We start from the raw sequence: 23,802 nt of genomic DNA, 5'->3' as shown, positions 1-23,802 counted from the left end.
GAAATTGGACTGCTGAGTGGGAATGGGAGCATCCTCATAGAAGCAGGAGAAGTGTTTAAGGGGTATAGGAGAGGGGGAAAAGGGAATAATATTTGAAATGTAAATATGTAAAATATCCAAAAAATAAAATTAAAAAATACATTAAAAAGTAAATAAACCAGAACTCCCAGGGACTAAACCACTGCCCAAAGAGTTCACATAGACAGACCCATGACTCTAGCAGCATATGTAGCAGAGGATGGCCTTGTTGGGTACCAGTGGGAAGAGAAGCCTTAGTCTGGCCAAGGCTGGACACACCGCGTTAGGGGAATGTCAGGGTGGTGATGTGGTAAGGAGGAGGTGGTTAGGGAGTGTGAATAGCCTCATAGAAGAATTGGGAGGAGGAAGGGATAAGGGGCTTATGGATGGGAAACTGGAAAAGGTAATAACATTTGAAATGTAAATAAAAATATCCAATAAAAAGAATAAATAAATAATAAATACATAAATAAATGTCAATTCTATGTGTTTATAAGTTTATTAAATTGTATTGACTTTGGCTCTAATTAATTTTGATGTGTAATGTTTTTATTTGCATGTTTTAAAATTAATAGTTAATTTAAAAACAAATTAAAATTAAGCACCAAAATATGGAAAAGGAATTAAACCTCTAAGTATAAAAGTTTCTGATGCCCCTTACTATATCATGAAAGTACTTTCTCTGTCCAGTTATGGTCAGATAGAAAGTTTTAAAAGTAGCTAGTAAGCTACAGTCACAATTGTCTCAATATTTTTACATCATGATTATTCTTACAACAAAGACAATCAAAAAAACTGTTGGGATTCTAAGTCCATGAATTAGATTCTAAGTTTAAGTCTGTCAATTTATAACACAGTGATGATCTCAGAGCATTTCATAGTGTTCTGCACTAGTGAGGACAGGTATCAAAAAATAGAAAAAAACAAAACAAATAAAAATGACAGGGAGGTCAATATGCAAGAACAATTACCTTTGAATTGACTTATTTTCAAAGATTCGATATTAACAGAGGTGGGGCTATATATAATTTTTATATTAACTCTCACCACTAACAATTAAGTCATTAACTGAATAAACTCTAAGTCATTGACTAATCTTTATCACCAGATCCAATAGAGAAAGCAAGATACAACTGCAGTGATGTATAGCAACTGCTGAGTAAGGTACACAAAGTAATGTATAGATTTTCAGCTGCCCTTCTGAAACACTATTATTGCTCTTTCTCTCTCTTAGAACTCTGGTCTTTTTTTTAAAGATTTATTTATTATATATAAGTACACTGAAGAGGGCATCAGGTCTCATTACAGATGGTTGTGAGCCACCATGTGGTTGTTGGGATTTGAACTCAGGACCTCTGGAAGACCAGTCAGTGTTCTTAAATACTGAGCCATCTTTCCAGCCCCTGGTCTTGGTCTCTTTAAGAACTTTCTTCTACACTATCTGCAGCAAATGTAGATCTTCAGGGCAAATTTAAGCATGTGAACCTATCATGACAAAGAAATTTTCTATGAGTTTTCTACTAGTTTATATTGACTGAGTATAATTAATAAAGATTGGGCTTATCTCCTAGGTCCAAACTCTGAGTATATGAGAAAACAGATTTCTATGGGTGACAGAATTACTAAATTATGTAACAAATGAAACCAGCCCTTCAGGAGTCCACATTTCTTTAAACTAGAAAATCCCTTAGTTGTTGTTCCCACTAATATTAATATGTGCACACTACAATCAACCCCAGCAATGTTCCTCTCATTTCTTAAGGCAGAAAAGTAAAAGTAAGATAACAAAGAATTGTCTCATATCTGTTTTGAAGACAGAAAGACACAAATACAGAGGGCAGAACATGCTTATATGAGGAAACCAAATTCTTCCTAGACATTTTCAGACCAAATTCCAGGGATAATCTTCTGCTGTGAGTAAAAGTAGGCTGCAGAATCACTTGAAACATAGAGGACAGTTCCACACATCTATTTTCACCCTGGATCTGTAGAGAACACGGGTGTGAGGTTTCTGGAATTCCATCTCTATTATGAACTTACGAAATGAACTGAGATATTTGCCATACTCACCCATAGTTTGGAACAATTGTCACACCACTACATTTATCTTTCTTTCACTGTTCTACGACATGACAGCCAAACTATCTGAAACATGAAACACCTTTGGATAGGAAGAAGGATCCAGATTACTTGAAATAAAATTTGTTCACCTTAAGAGGAATGTAGAAATTCCTATGTTTGATGAGTTTCAGAACTACAAAACAAATGTTCCTATATCAATTCACCCTACCTTTCTCTTAAATATAAACTTCAATTTGATTAATTCTCTAGTAGAATCATAATAATTTTCAGTAATGTATATATGTAACACAACAATTTGGCTGAAAAATATCTGACTCTAATTTTTCCAAAGAAAAAGTGTTGGAGCCCTGAGAGTGATGTGATTTTTCTGTCTCCTTTTGATTTTAGTACTTTGCCTGGAGCCATGCTGAGTGATGTTCTCTGCCTGAAATACCCTATTCTTTGGCAGTTATTTCATGCATAATCTGATAAAAGACCAAAATATGAACTAAAGACTGACATACTAATTATTGTTTCAATGGAAAAAAAACATTTAGGAGGTGAGGGTGTGAGTTCCCTTGTTTCATTTCAATAATACCAATCAAACCTCTAATTAAAATTAAGCACTCAATTGCTTTCTAAATGATTCTGGTGACTTCATTAATCTTCAATGATGAGCTACCTCTGTGCATTTAATCCTGACAAATCAAGGCACATTTTTTTCAAGCACAAGTGATAATTTGGTTAGTTTTCTGGTATTTCTGGACAGTGGAAGCTATTGCTTCTCTTTTGCTATTAAGGGCATATTTGCAGATGCAGTTCATGTCTTACATGGATTAAACACTTGTCTAATGTTGCAACCTCCCAGAGGGCAGACACCAGTGCCAGCTATAATGCATTTCAACTCTACCAAAGGAGCACTAAAGAAGTGATGAAGTTGTTCATCAATTCTGCCCGATGAGGTTTAGGCTGAAGAAGCTAGTCTCAGAGATTAGTAGCATCTCCTGTATCCCTGAGGTGAGAGTGGCCCACTTGTAAGAATCATTTCTCTGAAGAACAATTTTACTCTAACAAGTTCAGGAGCTTTCTTACACATCACAGTCCCTGGATATTATCAACATGATGATCTCACTGTGCTTCTATCTTTATCTCTAGTCTTTCTCTCTTTCTCCTGAGCCAGACATAATCACTCAACAATTACCTGTGCATCTGTTGAATAAGAGTCAGGTCATCTTCTAAAACTATGTTCATCATTAAGAAATTTATAGTTCATGTTCACAGTTGAGAAAAATTCCCTCACCTCACACATTTAATTGATTACTGAATCTTGATTCTTCTTATTATGCTATCTTATTATTTGCTTCATTTATGATTTATTTATAGCCATTTTCATCTGCTCTAATTTGTATTTAGGGTGCTCTTAAAAATCCATCTTCTAAGGGCTTTCTCCAGCTCCAGCCTATGGAGAAAACTGTACAAAATGGAGAATAATAGTAGTAAATGATGTTATTAAGGATAATACCTTGAAGGTTGTAGTTCTGTTAGTCCAAAAATGGCTGTATATCAATGGAAAGTCTAAGTAGTAGTTGTTCAGTCCATGAGGCTGAATATCTCCGCAGATCATCCACGTTCAGTGGAATCCCAAAGCTCTCATGCCACTGAAAGTATAGACTTGCCAGCCATGGTGACAGCAAATGGACAAAGAGTGAAGAGTTTCCTTCTTTCATCTCCTTTATATAGGCTTCCATTAGAAGGCTTGTGGACAAGAATAAAGGAGGGTCTTCCGACTTCAAAAAGATCAATCAGGCTTAATGTTATTTCTTTACACTTTAAATGACTAATTAAGAAAAATACCTCACAGCTAAACCCAGTCATTTGGGTTTTGGTTAATTCCAATGAAGTCAAGTTTACACCAAGAGTAGCCATTGCAGGAGGTGTGGCCTTTTTGAAAGAGATGTGGCAAAACATCATTTCCAGTATACATTCTACTCTGTTTGTGGATCAAGATATGAGCTCTCAGCTGCTACATTATCCACTTGTTGTCATGCTTTTTCTCTGACATAATAGACTCTAACCTTCTGAAACTGTAAGCCCAATTACACTCTTTCTTATATAAGTTGTCTTGATCATTGCTTATCATAGCAATAGAAAGTAACTAAGACAGAAAGCAGTACAAAACAGTAGGCTATTGTTTGTGACCATCCTGAGTACACTGGTTTTTGGAAGAATATGATTTTTGGACTTTGGTTTAATGGCCCATCCTGATATGAGTTCAGAATTTATTATTGCTGAGAGCACTGTGAATTTCTGAAGCCCTACTCAAGAGGTTTCAGAAGGGAACAATATTAGCAACTAGATTAGAGACCATTTTTGGTGATACTTTGGCAAAAGATGTGGCTGCTTTCTGACCTTGTCCCAAGAATTTGAGGCCAAATTGAGTAGTGAATTAATTTTCTTAGTGAAGAAGACTTCAATACACCCTAACATTGACTCCGTTCTATTGTTATTAGTGATGACTCTTATGGACAACTAAAATGGAAAATAGCAAGTGTCACAAAAAGAAATACAAACTGTAGAATTTGAAGAAAAAAGGAGACCCAGGAATGTTAGATCTCAGACTTGTGATGATAGGAATTAGGAGAGCAAGTCAAGGCCTGATTTCCATTGGAGTATACTGAGAGATACCATTTGGGTAAGACCTAATTGCTCCAACTTGTAAAAAACAAAACAAACAAACAAACAAACAAAAAAACAAACAAAGAACTTTTCTAATGATAAAAAAATAACAAAAAAATGTGAGTCAAGGAGTCCATTAAAAGAATGCAACTGAACTTAATATTTATCACAGGAATAAAAGTATAACTAAAAAAATCATCTAAAGAATTTAGTGAGTAGAAAGTCCAATTATTTAAAACAAGAAGTATATTAAATAGCAACTGCATCAGGTGTGTAAAATATCTTGAATTTAAATGAGTGAAATGACACACTATCTGGTTAAAAATGACCTCTGAAAAAGAGCTGAGAATAAAAATCGTTAGTGCTCTGTTCTGAATGGAACATTCATATCATTCCACTTGCAGGATCAGTGAACATCATGGAAAAAGAGACAGAGAAAATGTAAGAGTCTTATTAAGGTGTATTTGTCTTTATTTTATATTACATTAGTTTTAGATGTCTTGTCTACTGAGAAAGAGAAAGGGTACAAATTTGTGTGGGTAATCAGGTGGAGAGGATTTGGAAGGAATTGGGGAAAGGTAAATTGTGATCAAAATATATTGTATGAAACATTATTTCAAAAAGAGAAAGTATGAAGAAGACTGTTGTGAAATTTTGTCATGTGGACAAGACATTGCCATGTACTTAGAGTACAAAAGTTATGGTTATTTGAATAAGATCAATCAAGTTAAAAATACATCATAGAGAGGGAGAGGTATGTGAGTTCCTACACTTATCTGAGGGACTAAGGACATTTGATGGCTTCTGGAGTAATTTTCCTTTGAGGCCATGGATACTGGTATGTTGCTTATGCTCTAGTAGGTGCTTACATATTACTGTGCATTAAGGTAGGGACTCAATTGGTTAAAAAAATAAAATGAGGGGGCCATAAATTTGAGAGGGACCTAAGGGAAGTTAGAAGGGAGGTAATAGGAGACTATAATAAAAATACATTGCACATACTTTTAAAATTATTCAGGTCTATATTAGTATTATATAAAAAGTTAAAAAATGAACCTGGTAATTAACCTCCATGTAACAAATACCATACCTGGTTAAGAGGCCTAGGTTGACGATATAGTACATACAGATAAGCAGGTTATTCCATTCTCAGAATACCAGGGAAGAAGTGTCAAGAAGTCACACTTCTTGTGCTATCGAAAGAGAAAGGAAGGACACAAGAAGATAGGAAAGGAAGAGAAGAGAACAAGGGAGGGAAGGAGAGGGGAGGAATAAAGGAGTATAGTAGAAGAGAAATAAGAAAAAGAAGGAATAAAGATGCAAACTACAATGGAGACTAATGAACCTAATAACTATACCTGTGCTAGATACACTCATATCATAATAAATGTAGTATTCTTTATGGCAACACCTTCTGAGAAAGTTTAACTAGGATTAAAAATAAAATTTCTCCAGAAAGATCTCTCAATCTACATGTGATTATTCATCTTGCTTTGCAATTTTTTGAGCTATTTGTTTCTGTTGACTGTTTGATTGCAATGATAATAGAACTGATTAAAATATTAAAATGTTGTCCATTCTGTGTTCCAGTAAACTCTCCAACCCAAATATGCCCATACAATGAAAATACAACTCAATTAATATGAATACAAGCTGCATGCCTAGATTGGGCAGGTCTACCACTACTCTACTCTATTCCCCAGCTATGAGATCCCTTATAACTTGTGGATTCTCCAGGCCATGTGCTTCAGCTCCATTTTCCCTCTATCTTTCCTCCCTCTATCATTTTTTCTCTTTCTTCCTCAAACTTTTCAACTCTACCTTCCCTTCCCCTGCCCAATCACTGGCTCTAACCTTTATTTTATGAGTTAAAATGGGGAGAAGGTTCTTATGAAGTCACCTGAGTAGGTGATTCATTAACTTGTCCTAGGCAGACCTTCTTGGGGAAGCAGAATTAGCATCAAAATATAAACAGTGGATGCTTCAGTTCTTTTTAAAAGGGGGAACAAAAATATTCATAGGAGGAAATATGGAGACAAAGTTTGGAGTAGAGACTGAAGGAGTGGTCATTCAGAGACTGCCCCACCTGAGGATCCAGCCCATTTGCACACAGGCAGAAAACCCAGACAATATTGCTGATGCCAAGAAGTGCCTGCTGACAGAAGCCTGATGTAGCTGTTTCCTCAGAAGCTCTGGCAAAGCATGACAAATACTGAGGTGAATATTCTCACAGCCAACCATTTAACTGAGAATGAGGTCTCCATTGGAGGAGTTAGAGAAAGAATTAAAAGAAATAAAGGAGTTTGTAACCCCATAAGAACAACAATACCAGCCAACCAGAGCTCCCAGGGACTAAACTAATACCCAAAGAGTTCACATGGACAGACCTATGGCTCCACCTGCATATACAGTAGAAGATTGCTTTGTTGGGCACCAATGGGGGAGAAGCCCTTGGTCCTGCCAAGGCTGGACCCCACAGTATAGGGGAATATCAAGGTGGGGAGATGGAAAAGGGTGGTGGTTGGGTGGGGGGACACCCTCATAGGAGAAGGGGGATGGGGAATGGGATAGAGGGTTTATGGATGCAAAATTGAAAAAGAGGTGTAACATTTGAATTGTAAACAAAAAAATCCAGTTTAAAAAATACAAACAATACCAGGGCAATCCACATTTTCCCCTTTTTATCCAGTTAAAAGGCTCTTTTCCCTTAGATACAAATTGAGTATAACTATTACCATTCTATAATTTATAAAGTAGAAGATATGCTTAACATCCAGTCCATAAATTTGTCCATTAAATAAAGCACTTTGCCATCTATCCTAACTTAAAAGACCTACAATTGTACTCTTGACTTATGCCCTACTTTTAGATTGTATGTCATTTGAAAAATCATCTTCTCAAATCTATATCATCTTTCTCAATGCTAAACAGCTTGGGTTAACTATGAGACTACCAATCTTCAATCACTTCAGAAAACCAAGAATGACTAATACTACATGAAAGTATAAGAATCACAAAACATAGCCTCCAAAATTTAGCTAATTTATAGACACTGCTGATCACCTGGACAGTCCCCCATTCTTCAAAACATTGGACCACCAGTCTTCAGCCTTCTGGTCCAGGATCATCTGACAGACATTTGTAAGGCACAGTGTTTAAAGGACTGGTTACATTGTCTTGGCAGAGATTATCAGTTGACTATTCTACATGGTTTGTCCCTTTTCTGGACAGCATTTTGTCTATAGATGAAATGGGACAATTCTTTCCAATGGCTGTCTCACCATAATTGGAGCAACTCCACTGATGCTCAGTTTCTTCCTAGAATCCAAGAAAGGAATGCTGTCAGGAACATACAGGTCTCTAGTCAAATGATCTTTAGTAATGAAATGTCCGTAAGCTTCTGCTATCTTTGAAAATTATCTATACAAAGCATTCTGAACGGTTAAGCTTGACTACTTCTGTCATTTCTAATTGATATATCTCAAAAAAACACCCTTTTAATTAAGTGAGAGCCATGAATTTGCTCTCTGACCCTTAACTGATAAAGCTTAATCATCTAAAAACAGTTTATATTAGCAGTTATAGAACTGGTTCTAAGCCTTGTTTTCTTAAATGTGTTGTATAGGCAAAGTACCTATATGAGAGTAATAATAGTCCCAATTTTATATCAATAAGAAATTCATTCCAGACTGAACTGACCCCATCCCACAGCTCCCTGCACCCAAATCTCATAGAGAGGAGAACTGAACTCCCAGAGTGAAGGCCATCCTGAGATCACAGGACAGACTGCCACTTCTGTCTGCATTCCTGGTCCAAGAGGAAACTGTATAGTGCCTCAGGACATGGGAATATAGGACCAGTCAGCTGTAGGTACCTGCAATTCTGGTCTACACCCAGAACTGAACTGAACCAGTTAAAGAGATCCCTACAGGCAAAATTCATGGGGGAGAGTGCTGGATCCTCAGTAGTGCAGATACTCCTGAGAAATCAGAGTAGACTACCATCTGCTCACACTCCCAACCCAAGAGAGAATCACCTAGTGCCAGCTGTGACTCCCTGGGCACAAAGACTAATAAGAGTCAGGGGCAGAACCCTTCTGATTCCTGCCCACACTGAGAGCTGAAAAATAGTCACCAGGAGTGCCTGTACACCTGAGGAAAGAGCACCTGTTCCCAGAAATAGCTGAAAGAAAATAGGAAAACAGTTCTACAGGAGTACTGACACAGAGGCCTACAGGAGGGTCAAGCCACTTTCAGAAAAAGCAAGACAAGCTAACACCAGAGAAAACCCGATGGTGAGAGGCAAGTGCAGGAACCTAAGCAACAGAAACCAAGACGACTTGTCATTATCAGAGCCCAGTTCTCCCACCAAAGAAAACACTGGCTATCTAAACACACAAGAAAAGCAAGATTTAGATTTAAAATCCCATTTTATGATAATGATGGAGGACTTTAAGAAGGACATAAATAACTCCCTCAAAGAAATGCAGGACAACACAAATAAACAAGTAGAAGCCCTTAAAGAGGAAACATACAAATCTCTGAAAGAACTATAGGAAAATACAACCAAACAAGTGAAGGAACTGAACAAAACTGTCTAGGATTTAAAAAGGGAAATAGAAACAATAAAGAAAGCACAAAGGGAGACAACCCTAGAGATAGAATACCTAAGAAAAAGACCAGGAGTCATAGATGCAAGCATTACCAACAGAATACGAGAGATAGAAGAGAGAATCTCTGGGGCAGAAGATACCATAGAAAACATCGACACAACCATCTATGGTAATGTAAAACAGAAAAGGCTCCTAGCCCAAAACATACAGGAAATCCAGGACACAATGAGAAGATCAAATCTAAGAATAATAGGTATAGAAGAAAGTGAAGACTCCCAATTTAAAGGCCCAGTAAATACATTCAACAAAATTATAGCAGAAAACTTCCTTAACCTAAAGAAAGAGATGCCCATAATCATACAAGAATTATACAGAACTCCAAATAGATTGGACCAGAAGAGAAATTTCTCCTGCCACATAATAGTCAAGATACCATTTGCACAAAAAAAAGAAAGAATATTAAAAGCAGTAAGGGAAAAAGGTTAAGTGACATATAAAAGCAGACCTATAAGAATTACACCAGACTTCTCACTAGAGACTATGAAAGCAAGATGATCCTGGATGGACATCATACAGACCTTAAGAGAACACAAATCCCAGTCCAGGCTACTATATTCAGCAAAACCCTCAATTAACATAGATGGAGAAACCAAGATAGTCCATGACAAAACCAAATTTCCACAATATCTTTTCACAAATCCAGCCCTACAAAGGATAATAGATAGAAAACTCCAATACAAAGAGAGAAACTATGCGGTACAAAAAAGCAAGAATGTAATCTCCTTGCAATGAAAGCAGAAGAGAGACACACAATATAATCTCACAACTAACAATGAAAACACAGGAAGCAACAATCAATATTCCTTAATATCTCTCAACATCAATGGACTCAATTCCCCAATAAAAAGACATAGACTAACAGACACCATAGGGTGTATCTCGGGAGGATATCCAGAGGTGGAAATATGGAGTCTTCCTACCTCCATGTGACAACTCAGAACTGAACCCCCACCACCACGCCTATAAAGCTGAGGGTTTGGAGCACCTGAGCTCCTTAGAGTTTTGGAATGTTCTAACAATGGGAGCAAAAGGCATTGGAGTAGAATGTTAGTTCCAAAGACAGTAATGCAACCCCAATGGAAGCTGACTGCAAAGAACATGGAGAGGTTTCCCATAAGTCTCTGGTGCAATATGGTAGAGCAGACAGGGACCAGGCTGGAGAGGTAGCTTTAGAATATGCCAGAAAATATCATATTCCTTACAAATCATTCAGACTGTATCAGGACTTTGTCGATCACCAAGCGATGGTGACAATTATTAGAAAGTCATTAGGAAAAACTAAAAGTCTGTCTTAAGCATGAGGAGAGGAAGAATTTAAATACATCCAAACCACACCTTAGGTTGTCACCATCCTTCCTGAAATTTGAAAAGTCAAAAGTAACACAGAAGATAAGGGATAGTTTAAAAAGGAAAATGCTATCACAATCAAACCCTAGGAAGCTCTTGAACTGATCCAGAACAATACATGGTTTAGTTTGGAAAGTCCTAACACAAGAGGTCAAGAAGGAAATATAGACTAAAAGACTGGATATGTAAAGAGGACCCAGCATTTTGCTGCATGCAGGAAGACAAACAGAGACACTAACTCAGAGTAAATGGCTAGAAAACAATATTCCAAGCAAATGGCCTGAAGAAACAAGCTGGAGTTGCCATTCTAATATCAAATAATATTGACTTTCAACCAAAAGTCATTAAAAAAATAATAAGGAAGGATACTTCATATTCATCAAAGGAAAAATCCACCAAGATGAACTCTCAATCCTAAATATCTGTGCTCCAAATGCAAGGGCACCTACATTCATAAAAGTAACCTTACTAAAGCTCAAAGCACATATTGCACCTCACATGATAATAGTAGGAGATTTCAACACCCCACTGTCATCACTGGACAGATCATGAAAACAGAACTTAAACAGAAACTTAGAGGAACTAACAGAAGTTATGGTCAAATGGATTTAACAGATATTTATAGAACATTCCATCCAGAAACAAAAGGATATACCTTCTTTTCAGCATCTCATAGTACCTTCTCCAAAACTGACTATATACTCGGTCACAAAACAGTCCTCAACAGATACAACAGGATAGAAATAATCCCATGCATCCTATCAGATGACCACGGACTAAGGCTCGTCTTCACTATCAACAATAAGTTCAGAAAGCCCACATATAGATGAAAGTTGAACAACGCTCTATTCAATGACAACTTGGTCAAGGAAAAATAAAGAAAAAAATTAAAGACTTCTCAGAATTTAAAGAAAAAGAAGATACAACATACCCAAACTTATGGGACACAATGAAAGCAGTGCTAAGAGGAAAACACATAGCTCTGAGTGCCTGAAAAGGAAACAGGAGAAAGCATACATCAGCAGTTTGACAGCACAACTAAAAGCTCTAGAACAAAAAGAAACAAATGCACCCAAGAGGAGTGAAGACAGGAAATAACTCAGGGCTGAAATCAACCAAGTAAAAACAAAAATAACTATATAAAGAATCAAAAATCCAGGAGGTGATTCTTTGAGAAAATAAACAAGATGGATAAACCCTTAGCCAGACTAACCAGAGGTCACAGAGTGTGTAAACAAATTAACAAAATCAGAAATGAAAAGGGAGACATAACAACAGAATCTGAGAAAATTTGAAAAATCATCAGATCCTACTACAAAAGCCTATATTCAAGAAAACTGGAAAATCAGGAGGACAAGGACAATGTCCTAGACAGATACCAGGTACCGAAGTTAAATCAGGAACAGATAAACCATTTAAACAAACCCATAATTCCCAAAGAAATAGAAGCAGTAATTAAAAGCCTCCCAACCAAAAAGAACCTAGGACCAGATGGGTTTAGTGCAGAATTCTATCAGACTTTCATAGCAGACCTCATATCAATACTATCCAAACTATTCCACAAAATAGAAACAGTCAGAGCACTAACAAAATCCTTCTATGAAGCCACAATTACTCTTATACCTAAACCACACAAAGACCCAACAAAGTAAGAGAACTTCAGACCAATTTCCCTTATAAATATCAACACAAAAATATTCAATAAAATTCTTGCAAACAGAACCAAAGAACATTTCAAAACAATCATCTTTCATGATCCAGTAGGCTTCATACCAGGGATGTGGGGATGGTTCAATATAGAGAATTCATCAATGTAATCCACTATATAATCAAACTCAAAGATAAAAATCACATGATCATTTCAGTAGATTCTGAGAAATCATTTGACAAAATTCAACACATCTTCATGATAAAAGTCCTGGAAAGATCAGTAATTCAAGACCCGTACCTAATTACAGTAAAAGCAATATACAGCAAACTAGTATCTAACATCAAACTAAATGGAAAGAAACTTGAAGCAACTCACTAAAATCAGGGACTAGACAAGGCTGCCCACTCTCTCCCTACTTATTCAATATAGTACTCCAAGTCCTAGCCAGAGCAATCAGACAGCAAAAGGAGGTCAAAGGGATACAAATTGGAAGGGAAGAAATCAAAATATCACTATTTGCAGATGATATGATAGTATACTTTAGCGACCCCAAAGGTTCCACCAGAGAACAACTTAACCTGATAACAACTTCAGCAAAGTGTCCTGATACAAACTTAACTCAAACAAAATAAGTAGCCTTTCTCTACTCAAAGGATAAACAGGCTGAGAATGAAATTAGGGAAACAAATCATAATAGTCCAAAATAATATAAAATATTTTGGTTTGACTTTAACCAAGCAAGAGAAAGATCTGTATGACAAGAACTTCAGGTCTCTGAAGAAATAAATTAAAGATCTCAGAAGATGGGAAGATCTCTAATGCTCATAGGTTGGCAGGATTAATATAGTAAAAATGGCCATTTTGCCAAAAGCAATCTACAGATTCGATGCAATCCCCATCAACATTCTTACTCAATTCTTTATAGAGATAGAAAGAGCAATTTGGAAATTCATTTGGAATGACCAAAAAAAAAAAAAAAAAACCAAACAGGATAAGAAAAACTATACTCAACAAAAAAAGAACTTTTGGGGAATCACCATTCTTGACCTCAAGCAGTATTACAGAACAATAGTCATAAAAACTGTATGGTGTTGGTACAGAGACAGGCAGATAGACCAGTGGAATAGAATTGAAGACCCAGAAATGAACTCATACACCTTTGATCTTTGACAAAGGAGCTAAAACCATCCAATGAAAAAAAGATAGCATTTTCAACAAATGGTGCTGGTTCAACTGGAAGTCAGCATGTAGAAGAATATAAATTGATCCATCCTTATCAACCTGTACAAAGCTTAAGTTCAAGTGGAGCATTGACCTCCACATCAAACCATATCAAACTAATAGTAGAAAAAGTGGGAAATAGTCTCAATCACATGGGCACTGGGGAGAATTTCCTGAACAAAACATCAGTGGCTTATGCTCCAAGATCAAGAATAGACAAATGAGAGCTCGTAAAACTGTAAGGCTTCTTTCTGTAAGGCAAAGGACATTGTCTTTAGGACAAAATGGCACCCAACAGATTGGGAAAAGATCTTTACCAATCCTACATCTGATAGAGGGCTCATATGCAAAATACACAAAGAACTCAAGAAGTTAGACTTCAGAGAGCCTAATAACCCTATTAAAAATGGGGTACAGAGCTAAACAAAAAATTCTCAGCTGAGGATTATCGAATGGCCAAAAGCACATAAAGAAATGGTCAACATCCTTAGTCATGTTGGAAATGCAAATGAAAACATCCCTGTGATTCCACCTCATACCTGTCAGAATGGCCAAGATCAAAAACTGAGGTGACAACAGATGCTGGTGAGGATGTGGAGAAAGAGGAACACGCCTTCATTGCTGGTGGGATGGCAAACTCATACAACCACTGTGGAAATATGTCTGGAGGTTCTTCAGGAAATTGGACATTCCACTACTTGAGGACCACTCCTGGGCATATACCAAAAGATGTTCCAACATACAGCAAAGACACATGCTCCACTATGTTCATTTCAGCCTTATTTATAATAGCCAGAAGCTGGAATGAACCCAAATGCCCTTCAACAGAGGAATGGATCCAAAATATGTGGTACATCTACACAATGGAGTATTACTCAGTAATCAAAAACAATGACTTCATGAAATTCATATGCAAATGGAATGAACTAGAAAATATCATCCTGAGTGAGGTAACCCAATCACAGAAAAACACACATTGTATGCATTCATTGATAAGTGGATACTAGCCCAAAAGCTTGAATTACTCAAGATGTAATCCACAGACCACTGGAATCTCAAGAAGATGACCAAAATTTGGATGTGTCCACTCCTTAAAGGGGGAGAACAAAAATATTCATAGGTGGGGATATGGAAACAAAGTTTAGAGAGCAGCAACTGAAGGAAAGGCCATTCAGAGCCTACCCCACATGTGGCATATATATATATATATATATATATATATGTATATATATATATATATATAGTTATCCAAACGAGATAAGAATGATGAAGCTAATAAATGCATGTTGAAAGGGACCAGATATAGCTCTCTCCTGACAGACACATCCAGAGCATGTAAAATACAGAGGTGAATGCTAGCAGTAAACCACTGAACTAAAAACAGGATCCCCTTTGGGGAAATTAGAGGAAGAATTGAAAGAGCTGATGGGGCTTGTAACCCCATAAGAACAACAGTGCCAACCAATCAGAGCTTCTAGGGACTAAACCACTACTGAAAGACTATACATGGACTGACCCAGGGCTCCAACTGCATATGTAGTAGAGAATAGCCTTGTTGGGGCACCAGTGAAATGGGAAACCCTTGGTCCTGCCAAGGTTGGACCTCCAGTTCAGGGGAAGTTGGGAGGGATGGTAAGGGGGGGTAGATTTAGAGGTTACACCCTTATGTGGGAGGGGAAGAGGATAGGGGTCTTATGGACAGGAATCTAGGAAAGGGGATAACATTTGAAATGTAAATAAAGAAATATATCCAATAAAAATAAATAAATAAATAAATAAATAATAAATAAATAGAAATTCATATTAATGAAAACCTTAAATTTGTATCAAATAAATTCTGTACCAATGTAAGAGATTAAATGTTGTGGATCATCCTGGTGCTGTTTGTACTTTTATGCCGATTCTGCTTCCCCAAGATGGTCTGCCTAGGACAAGTAATGAATCACATAATCAGGTGACTTCATAAGAACCTTTTCCCCATTTTAACTTGTAAAATAAAGGCTAGACCCAGTGATTAGGCAGGGAAAGGGAAGGCAGAGCTGCAAAGTTTGAGGAAGAAGGAGGGAGGAGAGAGAAAAGAATGATAGAGGGAGGAAAGATAGAAGGAAAATGGAGCTGAAGAACATGGTCTGGAGAAACTACAAATTATAAGGGATCTCATAGCTGGGGAACAGAGTAGTGTAGTGGTAGATCTGCCCAATCTTGGTGTGCAGTTTGTATTCATATTAATTGAGTTGTGTTTTCATTTTATGGGCATATTTTGGTTGGAGAATTTACTGCAACGATCTCTTCATTCTCCAACAGTCTGGTTTTTTTCTCACTTCTGTATCACAGTAAATATTCTCTGCAGGTAAATAATGTAACTTTCACCCATCATAGACCGAACACTCAGTGCTCCATGTACCTTCCTTGAATATATTTTGGATGGAATAGAAATCACATTCCTTGGCAATTGACTCAACATTTGCACATGTAATCCAGAGTATTTATTAAGGTTTCCTATGACGAATGTCAGAATATAAGAATAAAATTGATGGAGGCTCTTACATTTCTGCAAGAATGATATAGGTCACAATCTTTACGCTAAGGCCTCTTGTTCAAGTTACTTGTGGTAGACATATGCACCACGTCTTCTGCCTGTGGGAGAGTCCTAAGACACACTAGGACTAACTATCCTTCTGTTGGAGAGTTCTCATTTAGCCCACAGAACAAGACCCTAAGGTAAAGCATCCCCAGATATAGATACTTTCTTTTAAGCCTTCAATTTGGGATTTGGGGTAGTATACTAAAGTCCAAGCATACAACCCCATTGCCCATCATGAAATCCCCCCACAAAAAAGGGATTATCTAAAGTGCCTACAAATTGAATATAGAGTAAATGGCATCCAAAAATTTGGAGTTTCTTCTGGTTTATATTTAGCATATGGAGCAATAAATGAGAACTTTGGATCAAAGTCTGAGAGTTTAAGATGGTGTCAGTCATGGCCATGGCCTTTTGTCTCTTTAATTCTAAATACAAAACTGCAGACAATCACAACCATTCTGTGATCTGCTCTATTGTTTTTTGTGACAAAATATTATAATAAATGAGTAAGGGTAACAATATAAATTGCTAATCACCTAAGTTATTGATGGGAATGTACCTAGTAAAACTCACAAAAGCCATCTCAGTCATTTTCTGTCTGTAGACAAAGATCTGTTTTGTTGTTGCCATATCTTGCTATAGTGCCCTTATTAGGAAAGAACACAATTGTCAGAAGCAGAGGCATTAGGAATCCAGATCTGGCTTTGTTCACTTCTTGTGAGCTGTGTCAAGCAGAATATGCTAATCAGGTGAATGTACACTGAGGTAGATATCCTGCATTGTCCAAGTAAAAAGCAGTGTAATCACGTATTCAGAGAGAGGTACAAGAGACAGGGGTGATTGTTAGGCTGTGAATACAGTTGCTAGTTTACTGAACTTGCTGAACCATTATACACAGACAACCTCTAAAACCGTGATTTTAGACCTGTAAATCACAATCCCCTTCACAGGAGTAGCACATGACCATCAGAAAACACATATTTACATAACAATTAATGATAGTAAAAAATTGCAGTTATGAAGTAGCAACTAAAGAATTTTATGGTTGGGATAACCACAATCTGAGGAAATATATTAGAAGGTCACAGCATTAGGAAGGTTGAGAACCACTGCTCTAGAAGAAAAGGGAAGGAAATGGATTATCCATCTGGAACTTCAAAAAGTAGAGCTCTTCTAACTCCTCAAATTTTGGTCCAATGAGACTCATTTTTGGACTTTTAATCTCCAGAATTATAAGAAAGAATGTTGTATTAAACTACTAAGCTTGTAATAATTTATTATAATAGTTACAGAAAAATCATTCATAGGACAAAATTATCTTAGACAAATTGCTAAAGAACTCAGACCCTTATCTACAGACTTTATTTTTAAATATTTCTTTTAGTTTTTGAGATTATAATTTAACTGCATTAATTTTTCTTTTCTTGTCTTCCCTCCAAACTTCAGCTTTTTAAATGTATTATCCTTTCTTTCAGTAATTGGTGTTATACTCATAAATGTGTATACACATATCCTTAAATACATAAGTACAACCTACAAAGTCTACAACTTTACCTAGATGTATGTTTGAACAGCCAATTATTTTATATTGACTAACTAATTAGTAAGCTCTTCCCTTGGGAAAATTATTTTACTCCCTTTTGCATTCTTTAGTTGCCTTTAGTTCTAGGTATAAGATTGAGGCCTCCTGGGACTTCTCTCATCCCACTACATGTCTATTATCCATACTCAGCTCCTGTTTAGGTAGTGTGATAGTTTGAATGGTAATGGTCCCCATAGGCTCATACTTGAATGTTTGGTTACCAGTTAGTAAACCCTTTAGAGGTGTAGTCTTATTCAAGGAGGCAAATTACTGTAGTTATGGGGTTGGGAATTCAAAATTTCACATCAGACCCAGTCTCCCCCATTTCTGCATGTAACTTGTGGGTCAGATATAAAATTTCAGCTAGTCCTTCAGTACCATGCCTTCCTACCAACTGCCAAGCTGCCTACTATTGTGGTAATGGACTTACCCTCTGAAACTGTAAGTAAACCCCAATTAAACGCTTTCTTTTATAAGCTACCTTGGTCATTTTGTCTTTTCATAGCAAAAGTGTTGAAAGGTAAACTCACCAGAGAATATAAAATGAACACTCTTAAGGCTGAAGAGAAAGTCTTTATTGTAGGTCTTTTGTTCAATGAGTGACTTGACCAAATCATGTGTCCTTATTCTTACAGTTCATACTGTTTTAAGTTCATAAACCATCTCCTGGTTGCCACATTTACATCATAAGGGGAGCAGACTTTGTGCACTGGCTCCTCACCCAGTCCTACAACACCTATAGGAAACTTGAATTCCAAGTGTTCTAACATGCCCAAGATCACAGTTGAGGAGGCCACAACGTCTGCCCCAAAACCCAGAGTAACTGGGCCCCTTGGAATCCAAGAACCCCTGCCCAGCCGGTGGCACAGGTTCCTTCTGGTCTGGATCAGTGCCCTGAGCAGACCATGGGTGCTGGTTCTGTACCCATTCCCACAACACCCAGAGAAAAGCCAACTCCCAGGTGCCCTAACATGCCCAGAATCAGAGGTGAGGAGGCCATAAAACTGTCCCAACACCCTGAGTAACTGGGACCCCCGGAATTCAGGGATACAGGAACCCAGCAAGTGGCATGGGGTCCTTCTAGTTGGAACCTGCACGCAGAGCCGACCTTGGGCACTGGATCTGCATCCTTTCTTTCAACACCCAGAAAGAGGCTGACTCCCAGGTTTTCTGAAACACCCAGGATCACAGGATCACAAAAGAAGCTTGACTCCCAGGATATCAGACACAACCAGGAGCACTGGAGCTCTGAAACACTCAAGATCATAGTTGAGGACAACACATCTTTCCCAGCACACAGCTTAACTGGGATTCCCCACAGGAACCAAGGAAACATAAACCCCTGCCCAGCCAGAAGCATGGGTTTCTCCCAGCTTACAACTGTGCCATTCCTGCATCCCCCTGAGAAAGCTTGACTCCCAGGAGCTCTGACACAACAGGATCTCAGGAGCTGGGTCACACATGAATTCAGAATCCCAGTGGAAGCTTGACTCCTGGAGCTCTGACACACACAGGACCTCAGTATCCCAGGATTCCGAAATCACAGAATCACAGGGATAGCTGTATTCTAAAGAGTTCTGACACAACTAGGGTCACATAAGAGATAACAAGATGGTCAGAGGCAAGCACAAGAACATAAGCAACAGAAACCAAGGCTACTTGCCATCATCAGAACCCAGTTCTCCCACTACAGCAAGTCCTAGATAACCCATCACATTGGAAAAGCAAGATTTGGATTTAAAATTACATCTGATGATGATGATGATGATGATGATGATGATGATGATGATGATGATGATGATGATGATGATAACTTTAGGAAGGACATAAATAAATCCCTTATATACAGAAAAACACAGGTAAACAGGTAGAAGTCATTAAAGAGGAAACACAAAAATCCCTTAAAGAATTACAGGAAAACAAAATCACACAGGTGAAGGAACTGAACAAAATCATCCAGGATCTAAAAATGGAAATAGAAATAATAAAAATCATAAGACAATGCTGGAGATAGAAAACCTAGGAAAGAGATCAGATGCCATAAATGCAATCATCACCAACAGAATACAAGAGATAGAGGAAAGAATCCCAGGTGCAGAAGATATTATAGAAAACATTGAAAGAACAGTCAAAATGCAAAAACTCCTAACTGAAAATATCCAGGAAATCCAAGACACAATGAGAAGACCAAACTTATAGATAATAGGTATAGGAGAGAGTAAAGATTCCCAACTTAAAGGGACAAAATTATAGAAAATGTCCCTAACCTAAAGAAAGAAATGCCTGTGAATATATGAGAAGCCTATAGAACTCCAAACAGACTGTATCAGAAAAGAAACTCCTGTCACATTATAATGAAAACACAAAATACATAAAACAAAGAAAGATTAAAAGCAGTAAGGAAAAAAGGTGAAGTAACATATAAAGGCAGACCTATCAGAAAAAAAAAACAGACTTCTCACCAGAGACTATGAAACCCAGAAGAACTTAGGCAGATGTCATACAGCCCATAAAAGAACACAGATGCCAACCCAGGCTAATATACCCAGCAAAACACTCAATTACCATAGATTGAATAACCAAGATATTTCATGACAAAACCAAATTTACACATAACTTTCCACAAATTCAGCCAACCAAGGATAATAGATTGAAAACTACAACATAAGGATGGAAACTAAAAATTGGAAAAAGGAAAAAACTGTCTGTCAACAAATCCAAAAGAAGATAGTCACACAAACATAATTCTACCTTTAAAAATAACAGGAAGCAAAAATCACTTTTTCTTATATCTTTTAACATCAATGGAATCAAATACCCAATAAAAAGATATAGATTGACTGGGTATATAAACAGGACATAACATTTTGCTGCATACAGTGAAAAAGATAGACACGATCTCTGAGTAAATTTCCCAAGCAAAGAGTCCCGAGATACAAGCTGGAATATCGATTCTGATTTCAAGTAAAATTGACTTTCAACCAAAAGTTCTCAAAAAAGATGAGGAAGGGCACTTCATATTCATCAAAGAAATATTCACCAAGATGAATTCTCAATCCTGAATATCTATACTCCAAATGCAAGGGCACCCATATTAATAAAAGCAACTTTAATAAAGCACACATTGTACCTCCAATAATAATAATGGGAAACTTCAACACCGCACTCTCATCAATGGATGGATCATGGAAACAGAAACTAACCAGAGATACAGTGAAACTAACAGAATTTATGAACCTCATGAATTTAACAGATATCTATAGAATATTTCATCTTAAAACAAAAGAATATACCTTCTTCTCAGCACATAATGGTACCTTCTCCAAAACTGACCATATAATTGGTCATAAAACAGGCCTGAACTGATACAAGAAGATTGAAATAATCTCATGCATCCTATCAAAACACCACAAAATGAGGCTTTTCTTCAATAGCAAAAAAAAAACATCAGAAAGCCCACATAAATATAGAAGCTGAACAAGTAACTACTCAATGATAATTTGGTCAAGGAAAAATTAAAGAAAGAAATTAAAGACTTTTTAGAATTTAATGACAAATAAGGCACAACATACCCAAACTTATGGGATACAATAAAAGCAGTGCTAGGAGGAAATCTCATAACTCTGAGTGTCTTTAAATAGAAACTGGAGAGAGCAAACACTAGAAGCTTGACAGCACAAGGGAAAGCTCTAGAAAAAAAAAGAAGCAAATACACCCAAGAACAGTAGATGGTAGGAAATAAATTCAGGGGCTAAAATCAACCAAGTAGAAACAAAAAGAACTACATAAAGAATCAACAAAACCAGGAGCTGGTTCTTTGAGAAAATCAAGATAGATAAACCCCTCTCCAGATTAACCAGAGGGCACAGAGACAGTATCCTAATTAACAAAACCAGAAATCAAAAGGGAGACATAAAAACAGAAACTGAGGCCATTCAAAAATTATCAGATCCTTCTACAAAAGCCAATACTCAACAAGACTGGAAAATCTGGATGAAATGGATAATTTTCTAGACAGATACCAGGTACTAAAGTTAAATCACGATTCGATAAAGCATCTAAACAGTTCTATAACCCCTAGAGAAATTGAAGCGGCTATCAAAACTCTCTCAACCAAAATAGTCCCAGGCCTAGTGCAGAATTCTATCAGACCTTCAAAGAAGACCAAATACTAATACTCATCAAAGTATTCCAAAAAATAGAAACAGAAGGAACACTACTGAATTCGTTATTTGATGCCACGATTACACTCATACCTAAACCACCCAAAAACCCTACAAAGAAAGAGAACTTCAGAACAATTTCCCTTATGAATATAGACATAAAAGTAATCAATAAAATCTTGGACATCAAATTCAAGGACACATCAAAATGATCATCCATCATTATCAAGTAGGCTTCATCCCAAGAATGCAGGAATAGTTCAATATATGAAAATCCACCAATGAAATCCACTGTATAAACAAACTCAAATAAAAAAAAAAAACCACATGACCCTCTCATTAGATGCTGAAAGAGCATTTGAAAAAATTCAACACCTCTTCATGTTAAAAGTCTTGGAAATACCAGGAATTCAAGCACATACCTAAACAGAATAAAGCAACATACAGCAAACCAGTAGCCAACATTAAACTAAATGGAGAAAATCTTGAAGCAATCCCACTAAAATCAGGGACTAGACATGGCTGCCCACTTTCTCCCTACTTATTCAATATAGTACTTGAATTCCTAGCCAGAGCGATTAGACAAAATAGGAGGTCAAAAGGATACAAATTAGAAAGGAAGATGTCAAAATACCACTATTTGCAGATGATATGATAGTATACTTAAGTGACCCCAAAAATTCCACCAGGGAACTCCTAAACCTGATAAACAACTTCAGGAAAGTTGATGGATATAAAATTAACTCATAAATAATTAGACTTCCTCTACTCAAAGGATAAACAGGCTGAGAAAGAAATTAGGGGAAGATATCCTTCCCAATAGTCACAAATTATATAAAATATTTTTGGGGGATTATTTCACAATAAAGTGAAAGATCTGTATAGCAAGAACTTGAGCTTCTGAAGAAAGAAATCAAAGAAGATCCCAGATGATGGAAAGATCTCCATTCTTATGGATTGGCAGGATTAATATAGTAAAAATGGCCACCTTGCTGAAAGCAATCTATAGATTCAATGCCATCCCCATCAAAATTCCAATTCAATTCTTCATAGAATTAGAAAAGGCAATTTGCAAATTCATTTGGAATAACAAAAACACACAGGATAGCGAAAACTATTTTCAACAATAAAGAACTTGCTGCGGAGTCACCATCTCTAAACTCAAGCTGTATTATATAGAGAGTAATAGTGTTAAAAACTGTATAATATTGATACAAAGATAGGCAGGTAGATCAGTGGAATAGAATTGAATACACAAAAATGAACTCACACACCTATGGTCACTTGATCTTTGCCAAAGAGCTAAATCATTTAGTAAAAGAAAAACAAAACAAAACAAAACACCTTTTTCAACAAATAGTGCTGGTTCAACTGGAGGCAGTCAGCATGTAGAAGAATGCAAATTGATCCATACATATCTCCTAGTACAAAGAACAAGTCTATGTGGATCAAGGACCTCCACATAAAACCAGATACTCTGAAACTAATAGAAGATAAAATGGGGAATAGCCTGAATACATGGGCTCAGGGGGAAATTTCATGAACAGAACAACAATGGCTTATGCTCTAAAATAAAAAATCAACAAATGAACCTCATAAAATTGCAAAGCTTTTGCAAAGCAAAGGACACTTTCAGTAGAATAAAATGGCAACCAACAGATTGGGAAAAGATCTTTACCAATCCTACATCTGATAGAGGGCTATCATTCAATATATACAAAGAACTCAACAAGGTAGACTCCAGAGAACCAAAAAACCCTGTTAAAAATGGGGTACAGAGCTAACCAAAAAATTCTCAACTGAGGAATACCAAATGTCTGTGAAGCA

General features: G+C 36.9%; 1 long non-coding RNA gene across 3 annotated transcripts in view; it reads right to left on the bottom strand.

Annotated features, from left to right (window-relative positions):
* Positions 1–1,808: 1,808 nt before the first annotated feature.
* Positions 1,809–23,802, bottom strand: part of LOC102550475 (uncharacterized) — a 41,471-nt gene continuing 19,477 nt past the window's right edge. For all 3 annotated transcript variants that reach the window (XR_591422.3, XR_010063971.1, XR_591423.3), the window contains 2 exons: positions 15,490–15,571; positions 1,809–8,073 (listed from right to left, as the gene is read on the bottom strand). This is a non-coding gene — a long non-coding RNA (uncharacterized LOC102550475). The remainder of the gene's footprint in view (positions 8,074–15,489; positions 15,572–23,802) is intronic.

Source organism: Rattus norvegicus, chromosome 2 (genome assembly GCF_036323735.1).
Source record: "Rattus norvegicus strain BN/NHsdMcwi chromosome 2, GRCr8, whole genome shotgun sequence".
Classification (NCBI taxonomy): Eukaryota; Metazoa; Chordata; class Mammalia; order Rodentia; family Muridae; genus Rattus; species Rattus norvegicus.
Note: the sequence above shows the minus strand (reverse complement) of the source record. Positions and strands in the feature narration are given on the sequence as shown.